The sequence below is a fragment of the Piliocolobus tephrosceles genome, chromosome 4 (assembly GCF_002776525.5).
Source record: "Piliocolobus tephrosceles isolate RC106 chromosome 4, ASM277652v3, whole genome shotgun sequence".
NCBI classification, from domain to species: Eukaryota; Metazoa; Chordata; class Mammalia; order Primates; family Cercopithecidae; genus Piliocolobus; species Piliocolobus tephrosceles.
The window spans coordinates 86,317,999-86,335,216 of NC_045437.1; positions in this window are offsets into that span (position 1 = coordinate 86,317,999).

Consider the following 17,218-nt stretch of genomic DNA (forward strand, 5'->3'; position numbering starts at 1 on the left):
AATAAATAAATAAATAAATAAATAAATAAATAAATAAATAAATAAATAAATAAATAACAGAAAACATTTCAGGGAAATGGGTCTCTGCAAGCAGGAGTCTACTTTTTTTCTATTTTTTTCTGAAATGAAACTATGAAGGATAAGCTATGCGTTACTTTTGACCATATTAATCAATGTAGGTTTTCACACAATCATTAAGATGAAAGGGTTTGTAAACAACAATGAAAATAGACAAAATTCATTGCTTAGCCTTCCCATAGAGGGTCTCTTGTAATTGGTCACTATTCACTCTCCTTCTGGTCATGTGGTCAAAATACATTTCCCTATCCTCAGGACATGGAACATACTTCGTGTCCTCATTACTTGCTTTGGTTAATGAAATGTTAGGAGAAGTGACAGGTGTCTCTTCAAGATGGAATCTTCAAAAGGAAATTTGGTTTGCTATTGTTCCCTGCCACTGTCAAGGCAACCAGCAGCATTCCAGATGATAGAATCTTCATCAACCTGGAGTGAGAAGATGTAGAGCAGAGTTCCCAGCTGTCCTGGGATGAGCATGTAATATGATCAAGAAATATACATTTGTTGCACTTATCTACACAGTTTTGGAGGTGTTATCTCAGTATAACCTAGTCTATCCTAATTACACTGAGTGCATAATTTTTAAACATTCAAACAATGCCTTTCCTTAACTTTTCACAGAATCAGATGCTATAAAGAAGATAATGCTTCAAATCTCTTCACCAGAAAGAGAAAGACTTCTTTTCTAGACTGGCTAAAGAGAAAGTGTAGAATCACGAATTTATGGTTAAACTCTGTTCTTCAGACAGAAACTCACATTCCCACTTTGATTAATTCAGATGAACTGTTTTACTGCCTGAGCTACTCAGAAAAATTGCTCTAATTTATTGTCTTGTAAAACAAACCAAAGTGTTATAAAATATTCATTGTCAGACCCTTTTCACTTTCTTTTGTTAGTTTTGTTTTGTGTGTGTGTGTGTGTGTGTGTGTGTGTGTGCGCGCGCGCGTGTGTGTGTGTACCTTCACATCCCCTCTCTTTTCCCTACAGTCACTTCTTCTCCACTTTACTTATGTGGTATTCTCCTGTCAGACAACAAGAGAAAGTGATTATTACTACTTTATATAACAGATTCTGGCAAAGTAATTGTGCTTCTGTTTCCACGGTAATTTAGGCTGTTTCTGCTGTAAATGGAAAGCAAAGTTACATGTCAGCCTTATGGAATCTTTGCTAGTGATGTCAGTTCCTTTAGGTATTTCTAGACTCCAAAGACCACCTGGACCATTTGTAATATAGGTGAAATAGAGAACATATAACTTTAAAGCAGTCCTACTGTGTTTCTCTGCTTTTTTTCTGAGATCAGCCCAGAACAACAATTCAAGTGGTATTTCTGTGAGCATAAATGCATAGAAAACACGGTGTATGTGTGTATGTGTGTGCATGCATGCATGATCATATGTTTAAGGTAGAAAAATACACTTTAATCAGCTAGATATGATCATTTATCCATTTAAAAATTATGATGAATAATGTAATTATATTTGTTCAAACATTCCCCAGAATTAAACACAATAAAAGTCATACACAGACGTATTTGGTAGAAGACCATGAGGACTTCCAGAAAAATCCAAGAGGCAAAGGGTGTTCTTTATATTACTAACCAGAAGTAAATTCTTTGTCTCAAGATACAGAGTTTTTTTTTTTTTTTTGAGTTTATGAAGCATTATGGTATGGTGTAATTTTTTTGAAAAAAGATTTCTTTATTTGCAGAATATCATTTGTTTTCTGTAAAATAATGGTTTTATACAAGATTTAATAATTTTCATTTGCTTCCATATCATATATATCAATATAGAGTGTTTCCAAAGATATTCATAAGGAAACAAACATGTATTATTCCAGGGGATTAAAATGAATGGCTAGAAATAAGCTAATACCTCCTAAAATTAAACACATATATTAATTTGAAAAGCATTTTACTTGGATAATTCATTATCTATTTATTACAAAGATTAACATAAATTTCTCAATTTAAAAGAATTTAAATTCAGTTTTCACTATCAAATATTGACAGAAAAATTCAGCAATGATTTTTTTTAAAAAAATTTCCCTATTGCCCAAACCTGTATAATTTTAAAATGTATTTGACCATAACCATATCATAAATTTAAGTATTATTTGAATGGACCACATTCCATATTCACATTTTATTCTCTGTGAATCTGTGGCTTATAATGGTATATATATGAATTAAGGAGAATTTATTAATAAAACAATAATTTTGATACCATTTTAGACCTCATGATAGTTATGGTTCTCAACAGGGGATTTTTAAAAGAAAACTCCCCTACCAGAGTTACCCACATGCCCACCTGCATCTTTTTCACATGAAAATCCACTTCATTGTTCAGAGTCTTTATTAAGAAGACTGTTGACTTCAATGCTAAAAATATCCTAAAGGATTTCTGATTGTTGCAGGAAATTCCTGGGCAATCATTTTTCTAGTGATTAAACGGGTCATGTGCCTCTAGTAGTCCAGGTCGAGGTAGGCATAGATTGGGAATGTTACATTTTCTGAGCACCCACTATGGGTTCAAACCCCTTTTGGTACTTAACATATCACATTTAGTATTCATAATCAGTCCATGAGGAAGAAATTATCCCCTGATTTCAGAGAGGAGCTGAAGCTCAGGGAGGTGGGTAATGTGACAATGTCCACATACCTGGTAAGAAATAGAGTAAGAATTTATAATTTAAGTCTGTTTAGCTTTGATTTCAATATTATTACATTATCTCATATTGTTTCCCAGAGGATACAATTGCTGCTTCACTAATTTAATATTTATTTTCAAAATAATTGTCTACAGGTAGTTGACCAATTATTTTCCTCCTGTGAAATTAAAATATACAGGAGATGTATGGTTCAAATTATCTATCCATTTAAATTCATCAAGAATTTGACACAATAAACTAAAAAGTATCAAGGAGAACTTTATTAAGGTAGTTGAAAATGTTTAAGAAATGGCTCTACATTTTGGACAGCTGCACTTGACTTATATCCTATTTAAGGAGGTTTGAACTGATTCTCAGAACTAAATGTGTCTATTCCCTGATCTTTTTTTACACACCCTTTTCTTTTCTTACTTAAAGTGGCTTGATGTATTAGAGATGAAGCAGGTCCTTGACTCCTACCCATTTATCCAATATTTGGAAAAATCTGAGTTAGAACTATAATTTATTCTCTCCCTGTCAGCCAAAATGAAACCATAAATATAAGGGCATTTTATCTACTGTCTCTAGAGTCTGCTGCTTTGATCCTGCCTCCTTCTCAAATCAAATTCCGGAAATATTTCTAATTCTAGCCTTATGATTCTCAGAGGGTGCTGCGCTTTTTATTTTCAAACTTACATAAAATCTTTTGGTATTTTTCCTCTCATGTTTATAATTTTGACTTTGATTTTTGCAGTCACATTTTCTGAATTTTACAGTAAGACCTTTTTACCATACCTTGTTCCTCTTTTAAGGTTTGTTGCAAAATTCTAATTAACAGATTGAACAACAAAAGAACCCACTGAACACCCACTAGATTTTTTTTTGAAGGAGGGGAAACATTCTATAAAAAACACTGAACACTTTAAGACACACACTGATGAACACCTACTTCTTAATGAAATTCATCACCACCTAAATTCAGTTCCTTCTTTCCCACATCATTGCTTCAAACCCCTACACACAAACACCCTTGTAAGACCAGTTTTAATAAGCATATACACCATAACATACATTTTCAAAAAAGCATTTGTAAAACTGGAAATCTTGGTTTGTATTTCAAATAGATGAGATAATAATTTCTCCAATGTTTGACTTCCATTCTGTTGCGTCAACGAGATGATTTACTCTGTTTATGCCATCATAATTCAAAGACCATTTTTAAAATTATTTTTTTCTTAAAATTGAAAAGATACAATTTATCAAAATTTTTTGTTGTAGACGTTTTCAAGAAACAGATTTTTAAAAGCAAATTAGTAATGAAGAGAGGGAAGCTGACAGCATACTAAAGAAAGATTTATGATGGTCAACAGAGAAGAGCAATGTTGAGTGGGGTTTTTTTGTTTCACATAAAATATATGACAGGTAGTGTGCAGCCATTTTGTAGCTTAAGTCCAAGAAGACATCATTTTGGGTTATACTTAGTATAGGTGTAAGCATATATAGTATAGGTGAAAGAATGAAGAAACACTTGCTTATACATAATTTCTTAAGTTTCAGGGGGGAAAAAAAGCCTAACAATTTTTACATATGCAAGGTTTAGTCCATAAAGAGAATAGGAATATCTTATCTTTTATTCAGCTAACAGGTTTTAGCAGTTTTCTGAATACTTATGAGTAGCTCAGAAATTCATATAAGTTCATGTAATTCACACAGCATCTGTTGTGAAAAAAATAAAGTGATAATTTACATCCAATTAAAATATTTTTCATTAGATAAAATGCTTTAATAAACCAACAAATTTATATAAGAAAACATTATTCATTGAGAATAAAACAAATCTTTCTATAGAGTATGCAAAAAATCCAAGATTGGTCAACTAGAAAAGGTGTGAGTCAGTCATTTATGTGAAGTTTTAATCTGTTGAGTACTTTTTTTAAGAAACTGTGTGTCCTTATTGTCTTACAATTTGTATAAGTTATTTAAAAGCATATTTGCTCATTGGATGCATTTTTACTAAACTGCTAAAACATTGTATCTACCAAACCCTTTGTATCTACTATAGAAGTAGAAATTTCAGGAATGCTTCTTAAACATAATCACCTTTCTGTCTTTTAAAAGCTTGCTAATTGTACTACATAGGAATATATGCAAGCATGGTTTAAAAACAAGTTAAAGGATTTTTTTTTTATTTCTTTTTCTGATATAAGCCTTCTTTACCTTTAAAAATAGGCTTATATTCAATTTGGCAGGAAATTATGCAAATACATTCTGTAAGGGCAGATTCCAATGGTACAACATGAAATAAACTTAAGAAAAAGGGGGAGTCAAGTAAAGGGAAAGTTGGTGGGTCTTGCTATTTTTTTTTGTACTTTAAATATTTTTAGGCCTCTTCACCACTGCTGTTGGGTCACTTCTCTTAGCTATACTAAAGAGCCTTTGTCAGTCTGGAGGAGGCAGCCATGTGTCCATGAATGCTTATTTAGTACGGTGAGGACAGATGGCCTGGAATTGCTGAAGAAGACCTTAAGATATATTTAAAAGAGGAAAGGGAAAGAAACAATAAGGGAGGAAATAAATTAGAGAAGAGGCAAATGTGTGGCACAGAAAAGTACACACACACATAAACACACACACATGCAAGCCACATGCACACAAATGCAGACAGACTATAAAGTGGTAAGTAGGACCTGCTTTTTTATAGATTTGTCTTTTCTGTAGAAATTTTGGTTTATATTATTGTTGATTTGTTGTCTTTTTAGCAGAAACCTGACAATAACCATCACCACTGTTCTGAGCTTACTCTGTTCGTTGATGTGTAGTATACCTTTCACTTTTTACAGCATCCAAACTTGAAATGTGGATTTTGAATTGTAAAAGCTTGGGGGTTTTACTTAAATAAATATGAGTTAAATTGAAATCCCTGACAGTCTAAGAGTCAATGCTTTAACATAATTTATGTTAGAGTCTATCATAATTAATCTTGCTTAGCATTTCCACCCCCCCCCCACCATTTCCTGTTATTTTAAGAAAATATACACACTATTGCCCAATCAAAACCTCATAAAGGAATAAGTTATGTACATTGAGAAGGGAAGAGGAAGTGAGGGTGGGGAATGGATGGGCATGGGGACATGTGTTTTCAAATATAAAATGTGAGATGTTGTGAGATGACAAAAGTATATTAGTGGATTTTTATTATGTATTTTTTCTTTTCAAGTTATCATATTAACATGTTCCTGTTTTCTTCAGATTTATTCCATTTCAACCATGGTCTGACTGGCAGGTAACAGAGGACTATTGCTTCAATTGGCAGGTTGTCTACTGCTCATAAAACAAATATTAGATTCCAAATTTCTTCTCTTTGTCTTCTGAGTTGTCATGGTTATCAAATGACACTTTCTCTAAATTCTCTCTTTTGTAACTGTTTTCTATGCTTTGTAAAAACAGACTGCTTAAAAAACACACACACACACACACATCAAGTTTGGGTGCTAGAAGAAGCAAAAGCAGCAAGAAACACAAGAGTAAGAAGGAAAGAAACCTTTTGTTAACCACAACTTGAAATTAAAAAGATTTTATCCAGAAGCATTAAATATCACTAAGTACAAGAAGGCTAAAAAATACCTGCTTTATGTAATGATTCTTTATACAAACCCTTGGTAATGTGCTGCTGCTTAGTAAGCTACTCTTGCGTTGTGGTTAGAGCTCTTCTGCAACAACCCCCACCCCCTATATCCCCAACAACCACCACCACCACCAATGAAAAGGCAGCCAGAATGCTGGATCGTTCTGAAGTAAATACAAGAGATATATATTTTTTAATAAAGCACCTTTAGAAATAGAATAGCAAGAAGATTCATAAACAGAGCATTTGAAAATGTACAATACTTTTGTCTTACAAAAACATCTGTTGCTCAGAGAGTATTTTGAGCATTGAGTGCTTTAGATTACCCCTCAGAAGGTGTGTTGGGTGGTGGCTCTCTGTGGACTTGGCTTCAGGGAGGTCAGCCTGACTCCTCGGCCTGTTGGCTCAGCAATTTCCCAGTGGTCAGCCAGTCTTACCATAATCACATGCTGGCGCCCCAAGCCTGTTTCTTAACTGTACTCTGTGCCTTCTAATGAAAGCATCCCAAAATATCCCCAACCGCTCAAATTCTGGGGCAGCCGTGACCTCAGACTGGACTGCTGGACATACATTTGCTCAGACAGAATGGTTGATAAAAATCTCCCTGCAGTGATGACTGAAATGCTTGCTCTATCTTCGCTAGTTTTTGTCACTTCATAGCTTATGATTCCACATATGATTTTGAGTCTTTGACATGCAGCTGACTAGGAAGCTCTAACCCAACACACAGCACCACAGTTTCATGAAAGTTTGAGCCATTAATGATAAAGAAACAAAGAAAAACTAACTATAAAGTAACTTTTTGTGTGGAAAGCAACAAAAACAATAACAGCAATAAAAAGTAACCTATGAAATTTAAAACAAATAAGTCATTTGAAAGTTTTTTGAAAAATGTTGTTTACTCTTTCCTGCAGGTAGAAAATATTATGATTATTTTTAAGTAGCATTCCCAATTTAATTTATGGAGGACCTACACCAAAGTGGCTGTGTGGATAGACAGGTGATACTGTACTTTATTACAGTCTTTTTGGTGAGCCTTCAGAAGCTTTGAGGATAATGAAACCAAATGAGGAGTGGTCACTTCTCATGAAAATTTCAACTCCATTAGCAGGCAAGCGAAAAGGAGCTGTTTCTGAACTCAACAGGTGTTCCTCAGGGTACTTCTCAAGCTTTTGTGTGATCAAATAAGGTAACAGTGTCTTTCCAATGTGGCTTGAACAGAAAAAAATGTTTTCATAGCTTGTTAAGGAAATGAGCAAAAGATAAAACTTAAAGAAAAACCAGAGACATTTATGTTGTTATTTTGCCATGTTTTATGTGTATTTTGAAAGCTTTGAAGTCTCTTTTCAGAAAAATGCTTATAGATATATAGCACAATCCACGCAACTTGATTCTTACATTAACTAGAGCATATGTTTGAACTAGCCTCTTGGTAGTAAACCTTTTATTTTCTTCAATGAAAAAGAATTAGTTGTTAAAAAAGGGTAACACAAAATATACTGACATGGTTTTGTTCAACCACAATACTTTATCGTTTATATGATAGTGACTTTCTCCCTACAAATATGCTTTGTAAATGTGATTGAATGAGAAGGGGAAAAATATTTTATTATCTCACCCCTGGAAAGCGTCATTACTTAAAGCTACACTTACTTGCTCCTAAGCATTACAGTATTAAAACAGGTTAGTAGTATGTTGTATAGCAAGTAACTAACGAGACACTAATAGGGATTCCCCCAGTACACTTAAATACAGCTTGGCAAAAATAATTATTCTATTACTTATATAAAAAATATTAAAGACCCCAAATCTGATTTAGTCTTTCAATAACTAACTCATTTCCTTATAATAAGATTCAGAGTTCAAATTTATGCACCTCACTTTCCTGAGTCTGTTTTCTAAATGTCAGAAAATATATTTATATATAGTATGCAAATGTATATGATAAATACTAGTTACACATATTATACATTTACCATTACCTATATAATGATAGGCCACTTCTTATAACAAGGAAAAAAATACACAAATTCAGTTTAGCCTAGGAATTCTCTGGGTCTGGCTACCATCTTCTTGTTTTTGTTTCTCCACTGGGGAAGAGGAATAAGACAGGCCTGATAAGACTCACAAGTAGTGTTGAAAACAAGTAAAAGTCAGTGTACTTCACTAATTTTTGACATGCTGCTTTCTTTCACTGCAGAACTCTAACTCTTTTTTTCTTTTCAGAATCAGTTAATTTTTTTTTTTTTTTTTTGCAATCTATTTTTTCCCTTAGAAAGTAACCCCTTGTGTCCTACCTCAGGCTCCTCACCGAATGATCTCTTTTTCTTCTAATTATATTTCTTCACCTTGGGAGGGACTCACACTGCTTCAGGATAAGCAACCCAGCAGAGCCTAAGGTCAGGTGTGCCCTAGAATCTAGCTCTAGAAATTACAACCACGGAATAAGAGTAGGAGAGGGAAAGAAGAGGCAGAGTGGGGAATTTGTAACGATATTGAGGCTCATTCTAAGGAATAATTAACCGAACAACATCCTATGTTACATCATTTGCTTGAAATCTCAGAGGACAGAATAAGGAATTTAGGAAGCTGATCTGAATTTGCTTTCTAAAAGCCACAGGGTCAGCAAATTAGTTGTACCAAGAGCGAACCCTTAGAGTTTTATTTCCTAAGTATTTTTTTGCTCCGGATTCCAAAAAACAGAGTCCTATTCATGAAATGGCAAAACACAGTATGCCAATAGCATATTATGTATTTAAGATACTCAAATTAACAATTTCTAAAGAAGAAGAAATAGACTTAATTTGATAGGTGGCTTTCATTCCTCTTAAAAAAAATGGAGCTCAATGAAGCAGCCGTAGGGGCCCGCAAAAGGGATTTCCAAGATAATTCTTGAAGTGAAAGGGACTTCTATTTGAGGAGAAGTATTGGGATCTTGTGAAACATAAAATCTTCAGGTAGAGGAATTGTAGGTAGAAAAATGGAGAAACATTAGCAGAGCTTTTAAACCAAATCTTCAGCTGGGCTTTTGTTTAACACATATGCAAATTTGTGCACTGCTTCACTTGAATATTTATTTACTGCATTTGTGAAGGAAATTGGGGGATTATAGCCTCTTCCCAGCTGTGTTTTAGTTAATGACTGGTCAGCCTATTAGCCTGCTCTACTAAACGGATTCTCTGCACAAGCAACACCTTTTTTTACCCTGACTAGAAATTATTCACATAAACAACAGTGGGGGAAAACAGCAAACCAGATCCAGGGAGAGTTGTGCACCAAAGATGAAAATATTCCCCCAAAATCATTAGGAATAAGCAAGAAAGTTATTTGATGATGGTGACTTCTGCATTTTTATAATAAACAAAGCAAACATTTGCTATCAAATGTTGTGGGGGAGAGAAGGAGTTTCCCAGTCAAAATGAGTCTTTACTGAAAGGGATTCAGGATGCTGTCCCAAGGGGCCTTTTTCTTCTTTATCTTGTACTTGCTCATTTGTTGCCCCTGTAAGCACAGACACATTCATCAATGAAAGTTTCATAAATTACTTGGGCAATTACTAATATTTGACATATTCACTGGATGCCTGAATTCACTATTTTCCCCTATCTTCTTATTGCCAAAGAGACAGAAGGAAAAAGAGTAAATAACATTTCTCTAGCAACCAAACACTGTGTACTGTCATTGTTCAAACCAACTCATTTACAGGCATCAGTCCTGGTTTTCAGATAAAAGATTTGGATCATGACAAGCTCATTTCTAAAGATTACTAGTGAGCAAATCTTTAGATCAAAAAGCTCTAATATAATAACCTTTGTCTAGCATTCTAGCATTTATTGATAAGGAAAAGTAGCATCTATTTTCTAGTAAGTTTATGTGTATCAATCAATAGGGAAGAATGTATTTTATTCCTAAAGTGTCTGTCTTCTTTAAATCCTTTCAAATTTTGTTTAATGTAGATCCATCCTTCTGGGTGTCTAGAACATGCACTAATTCTAACACAGTCAGAGTTAATCGATGGCAATGAATGAGCCAAATTCTCACCACCAAAGTTCTGAATTTTTCTGGCTGGGTCTAAGAAAAACCTCCTCTTTGATTTGCTTTTATGAGTAAGGTGATCTCTGTAGAATAAATTTAAATGAAGTATTTATCGAAAGTATTAATACTTAAGATGATTTATATATACAATTCATTTGTGCCTGTTGAAATAGGAAGTATTTCTGCAAATAAAGAGCCAGCAGCAGAGAAATTGAGAGCTACTTGGATATGAGAAAATGTTACTGGTGCAAAATGATAATTTCTTACAGTTGGAAAATTGAATATTTTGTGTTAGACTGACAACTTGAATATTTACAGAACAACAACAAATAATACAGGGAAAGATGCTGTCAGACTTCAAGATAAATAGAAAAGTAACAATTAGGTTCATAAAAGAATATTACAATGATAAATATTTTACCTAAGAAACCTAATTTACCTATTTAATTGCTAAGATCATATTGCTATTACCCATAATACTTACAATCTCCTTTCAAGATAGCAGAAAAGTTTCAGGTATACAGTTTATGCCATACTTCTACATTGGAAGTGAACGGAATGTATATATCAATGGCATCATTTTTCCCCTTCAAACATTAATTTCTAAACCATCTCATAAGCTCATCAGGCATATTTCTTGTTCATTCCTTCTGTGGGCAGAGGCAGACAGATTGCTGGATCAGATAGTGCAATACGCTGTATACTGCATTTGAAATGTGCCTTTTTTTAAAGCAGCAGATTTATTGATTTTCTTAAGTAGAAAATATGCACCCGGACATTAGACAAACACAGACTAAACACAGACTGAGGAAAAGCTGATAATTTGATTAAACTGACTGAGCTTTTGTTGTCTGTGTTTGGGGAATTTCCAATAATGTACAAGTGCCAAGCGCCCCTCTTCTGAATTTAACAAATCTAATCCCTAAGCACAATGAAGTTTACAATTACCCTGTATTTGGAGAATTGTTTATCTTTAGAAAAATATTTTGTTGAACTAATATATTCCTTAGGTTGAAAGGAAAGTAGGGTGAATATCTTGCCTTGCTCAAGATACAGGTCTTTACTCAGAAATAGGTAATTATTAGCAAGACAGCGTTGGATATTGATGCTATAGCTGCTGATATATGCTTATACTAGTAATAACATGAATTTTATTTTGTGGATATCAATGTGTTATTTTGTTTAATTGCATCTTAACTAAAATATTTAATGTCTAAGAAATATTTTATGTCTATATATTATTTGCATAAATGGAAATAGGGTATCATTATTTAAAATTTTAAAACATCATTAAGTATTTGAATAATCAAGAATACTAAGAAATAATTGATAAAATGTAATTTGCTCAGTTTGGGGGGCCAGACTGAGTATTTCAGTTTCATAATGCTTCACTGTGTAGTACATTTCACATGTCTTAGAGAGCTGTTTGATTGTCTTGAGATGTCAAAAAGCTCGGGTTATTTAATTTACCTTTGCAGATGCCTGCAATGGAATTAGTGGCAGCAGGTATGTGTGTGGGTGTGGAGCTACAGGGATGAGGGAATAATAGCTAAAAGTATGTGAGGATTGCTGAGTTTTATGAATTAGTTGAAGGAGACCTTATGAACTTTTATTGTGAACACCTCTGAACTGTCCATGTATCTTTTTTTCTCATTTATACCATGATATTTAGAACAGAATCTAATTTCCTAATATTCTGCAAGCACCATGCTGTAAAGTAACTATTCCCAGCTGCTTCACCATAGAGACTCTTATCTTTACTATTTCCAAAGCCTCCACTTGCTATGTTTTTAATTTTTCTTTTTGCACACTGTTCTGAACCTCCTATTAACCATTATTTCACAATGATATCTACCACTGGCTGGATCTTGAGATTTTCAGGTCTTATCATAATGATATTTCCCCTCTTTCCAATTTCTGCCAACTCGATTCATATTAGATAGCTCTTCCAGAACTCTCCACTCTAGCTCATTTGGCTGGTAAGATATTTGATTACAACTTTTCAAAAATTTCTGTGCATATATTTGAAAGTCCAGATTCTTTTCCTTAGCCTATAAATACATATATGCATACATAAATATATATAGATTTATGTATATATTTATATGCATAATTTATAAATATATACATGAATGTGTATACATATACATTTATGCATACACACACACACACACACACACACACACACACATATTTAAGCAGAGATAGACCCTAACAGGTAATCATTATGGAGACAGAGTAGAGTCACAATGCAGAAGTCATCAGTTTCGTAAAAACTGCTGATCACTGGTGGGACACCTAAAGTATTAGCAAGATAATTTCAAACGTGCTTCTCATTACTTATTGAAATTAAAATTCAGTTACAGAGTCTACTGTACTTTTTAAATTTCTTTCAAATCTAGAACATTTATGGCAAGTTAAGGTAACACTGAAGTTTAAAATCATTTTGCTTTTCTTGTATTAAGATAGGAATTATTGAATGATTGATTTCAGTTGTTTTGAGGATGTTTAAACCAAGCCACATAAGAGACAGATTTAAAGGTAATTTAAACCTATACTCTTTCTGATTTGCCTCTCTGCCTCTTAAGTGTATGACAAAGACGTTTTCCACCGACTCTTTTTCACCTGGCATGCACTCATTAAGGAAAATAACATATAAGGAAAAGCAAGCTGCCAGTTTTACAGAGGACATTTTCTTAGATGTGTGAGTCTTATTCCAATAATTTCCAATGGCCATTCAAATATGTCTCATCTCATTCTGTAATTAATATTTTTACATTTAGAATTAATATATGTATACATGCACAGATTCTTTTTAGTGTTCTAAGAACTCAATCAAATGTAACCAAACTGTAGCCTTTTTTAGAACTCAATCAAATGTAACCAAACTGTAGCCTTTTAAACTCATTTTCTTGCTCTTTTAATCCACCCTTATGAAAAGAATCCGGGGGAGAAAGTCATTCTCACTAACCACGTCAAATATGACATTCTGGTGCTTAATATTGAGATGATAGTTTTCCTTACAGAAGTCAATCTATTTGGTTGAATGACTAGAACTCCAGAAACCCTGTGATTTCACTTTGGGCAATTTATGTATTTTTTCTCCATCTCTGTTTCCTCATCTGCAAAATAACAAAGTTAGACTAAATATTCCTTCCAACTTAATGTTCTAAAGTAATAACATTTATGTTCTATAGAGTTTTATTTTCTCTCTGTTAAGACTTTCTTTTATTTAAAATGATGAGACTCTTTGAACTTGATAATCAGGGCTGTCATTAGTCTCGAATCTCTGGGTATTGAGTCAAACTCCTATGACCCATACTCCATGAAACTTAATTCAAATCACAAAACAATGCTGTGGGTGGTATAGTTGTTTGCTCTAGCAGCATGTGGGAGGCTTTACTGGAAGGTATCAACTGAAAGGAAACACACATGGAAATATCCCATCACCCATACTGAAACCTTCCACAGTAGACTGAGGCCTTTCATGGGATCTCCCAAGCTTGACCGCCCACTACTGCCATCCTGTCATCAAACTTCTCTTCTCTCTTTCAAAAATGATTAAGCATAGACTCTTATAATGTATTCTTTGCTGGTGATGTATCTTCCAAATACCTTGAAATAACTAGCTTTTCATACAAGGTTTTAATGCTTTTTTTTTTTTTTTTTTTTTTTTTTTTACCCAACCATTCTACATGGTTTTTTCTTCATAGCACTTGAAATTTCCTGGACTTTGGTAGGATGGAGAAAAAAATAAATAATTTGTAATCTCTATTATGGAAATTATTTTTAGATAGTAGCAATATTATTTCCTATATCTAAATAGAAAGAAATAACTTTGCCTTAAATGTAGCTTATTCAATTATTTTTAAAGTAGCAGAAGCTTTTATTAATTGGCAGTCTTCTTAAACTCTTAATTTTATCTCTTGCCAACAATATTCAGTTTAGATTTTAATTTGTATTGTTTTCATGGATATATGTTTTTTCAAAGATATAACATGCCTTAACTGGACTATAAGTCTACACAAATTAAATATGACCAAATGTTAGCCATATTCTCTTATACAAAAAAGCCATTACTTTTTTCAAAGTGTTATTTCTTCTAATGCAGATATGTACAGTCATACACACAAAATTAAAACTCATTAGGTTTTTAGAGTACAGAAGAATGATATAGCTCCCCATGTCATGTTATTCATATATTCAGAAAACTAAAGGCTGCTTCTTGGCTGGATGTGGTTGGTGGCTCACACCTGTAATCCCAGCACTTTGGGAAGCTGAGGCAGGTGGATCACTTGAGGCCAGGAATTTGAGACCAACCTGGCAAACATGGCAAAAACCTGTCTCTACTAAAAATATATTTAAAAAAATAGCTGGGTGTGGTGGCACACACCTGTAATCCCAGCTGCTGGGGAGTCTGAGGCAAGAAAATCACTTGAACATGGGAGGTAGATGTTGTAATGAGCCAATATCATGCCACTGGACTCCAGCCTAGGTGACAGAGCAAGACTCTCTCTCAAAAACAAAAAAAAAGAAAAGAAAAGAAAAAGCAAGAAAACCAAAGGCAGCTTCCTCTAATTATTGACAGTATTATAATTATTTTAATTACTCTCTTAAGAAATCACACATAATATTAAAAGTACAAATCTTTTCATAGTAGTAAGTTAATGATTTTTATTCCAAAGATAGAATATTTATCAAACTTTAACCTACATTACTTGAACAAATATGTGTTGATCTAGATAATAGTGGTAGAGAAGGAGGAAGATATAAATAAGATATGGTTCTACACACACAGTTATTCCTAATCTATTGGAAGAGATAAGGAAGGGGCAAAAGTAACTATCATAGAAGGTAGTAAGACATTTAAGTTTAAAAAATGTGTGTGTGTGTGTGTGTGTGTGTGTGTAACTGAAAGTTTTCGCATGAAGAAGCAGGGAAGACTTCAGGTGAGGTTGACATCTGTGTTGCTCTTTGAAGGAAAGACTATTTCAACATATGGAAAAAGTGGGAAAACCTCTTGACCATGTGAAGGCAGTGGCATCATCACAGTATTATTAACCAAGTTCATTCAAGAATGATAAGCAGACCAAGCACAGTGGCTCATGTCTGTAATCCCAGTGCTTTGGGAGACTGAAGCACAAAGATCACTTGAGGCCAGGAGTTTAAAACCTCTTGACCATGTGAAGGCAGCAGCATCACCACTGTGTGGTTAACCAAGTTCATTCAAGAATGATAAGCAGACCAGGCACAGTGGCTCATATCTGTAATCCAAATGCTTTGGGAGGCTGAAGTACAAGGATGCCTTGAGGCCAGGAATTTGAGACCAACCTGGGCAACATAGTGAGACCAAATCTCTAAAAAAGGAAAATGATAAGTAGATTTTGGCTGGAAAAGTGCAGGGTATTTGGAGAGGACCTGCAGGTTGTGTATCACAAAAGTTAGGCACTTCCTAACTTGTAGCAGGCCTTGAAAGCCTTAGGTTTTGTTTCACAGGAAGTAAGAACTCATTGAGGTGAATGAAGATGAAGAAAATGAGTGGCTTACAATAATGAACTGGGAGACAGAAATGAGCAGTCAAGAGAGAATCATGTAGGGAGAGAATACAATAATGTGGATAAACCAAAATAAAAGTCTGAACAAAAGAATGTCAATAGAAAGGAAATGGAGCTATTAGGTGCATGAGAAATTCTAGAAAAAATTCAGACATTATGAAGACTATTAAATATACGTCCATGGGAGGAATATAGGGGCACAAAAGGTATTTGAGACTGGACTACTAGAAGAGTGATAAAACTACTAACAAAAAACATACATGGGGATGTTAAGAAAGGAAGAAAAATATAAGGAAAACAACTTTACACACGTTATTTAGAGCCATCCAAATGACACTGGAAAAGTAACTCAGCTACAGCAGTGTGATCGTTATATAGCAGAGTAGGAGAAGCCTGAGCTTTTTTTATACCGGAAGAAGCAGTATAAAATGAAAGCGTTAAATGAAATGAAAGACCAGGTAATAAATCAACTAAAGAATGGCAACAAAGATAATTATATTTATCATGAAATATTATTTATGTCACCAATTAAAAACTTCTTCATGCCTTCCTCTCCCAGCCCTGACCTTCTGCCAGGCTTGAGATCTTGGTTATGATCTGAACTGTGAAGTTAGAGTGAAGAATGACTTGGTTGTTATCTTTATAGAGGTGAAAGTAAGATTTTCGGAAATGGATGGTATCAGGAAATGCAGAGAGAATAGGGAAGAAAAAGGAAAGAGCCTTAGAGGAATGCCTAGATATAGGTTTGTAGTAGAAGCAAGAGAAATAGAGAAAGCAAAGGGAGACACATTGGAGGAGAATCTAGAGAGAAAATTGACTTTTCTGGAAGGAGAAAAGAAGTTGTCAAGAAATCCCATATGCTTTGGTGAGATTCATGTAGATCGTACTGAGATGAAATAACCAGAGAAGAAATATTATAAGAGGTTTGGCTCAAAGGCAAGATTTTCAGATGTTGCAGGGAGATGTAGGGACTGTCCTGATTAAGGCTGAGTAGGACAAGGTAAATACTAGGTAGGGAGTGAGGCAGTGGGTAGATAGGACAAAAGTGGCAAAAGAGAGAGAGAGAGAAAGGAAGAAAAAGAAAGAAAGAAAGAAAGAAAAGAAAGAAATAAAGAAAGAAAGAAAGAAAGAAAGAAAGAAAGAAAGAAAGAAAGAAAGAAAGAAAAAGAAAGAAAGAAAGAAAAAGAAAGAAAGAAAGAAAGGGAGAAAGAAAGAAAGAAAGAAAGGGAGGAAGGAAGGAAGGAAGGAAGGAAGGAAGGAAGGAAGGAAGGAAGG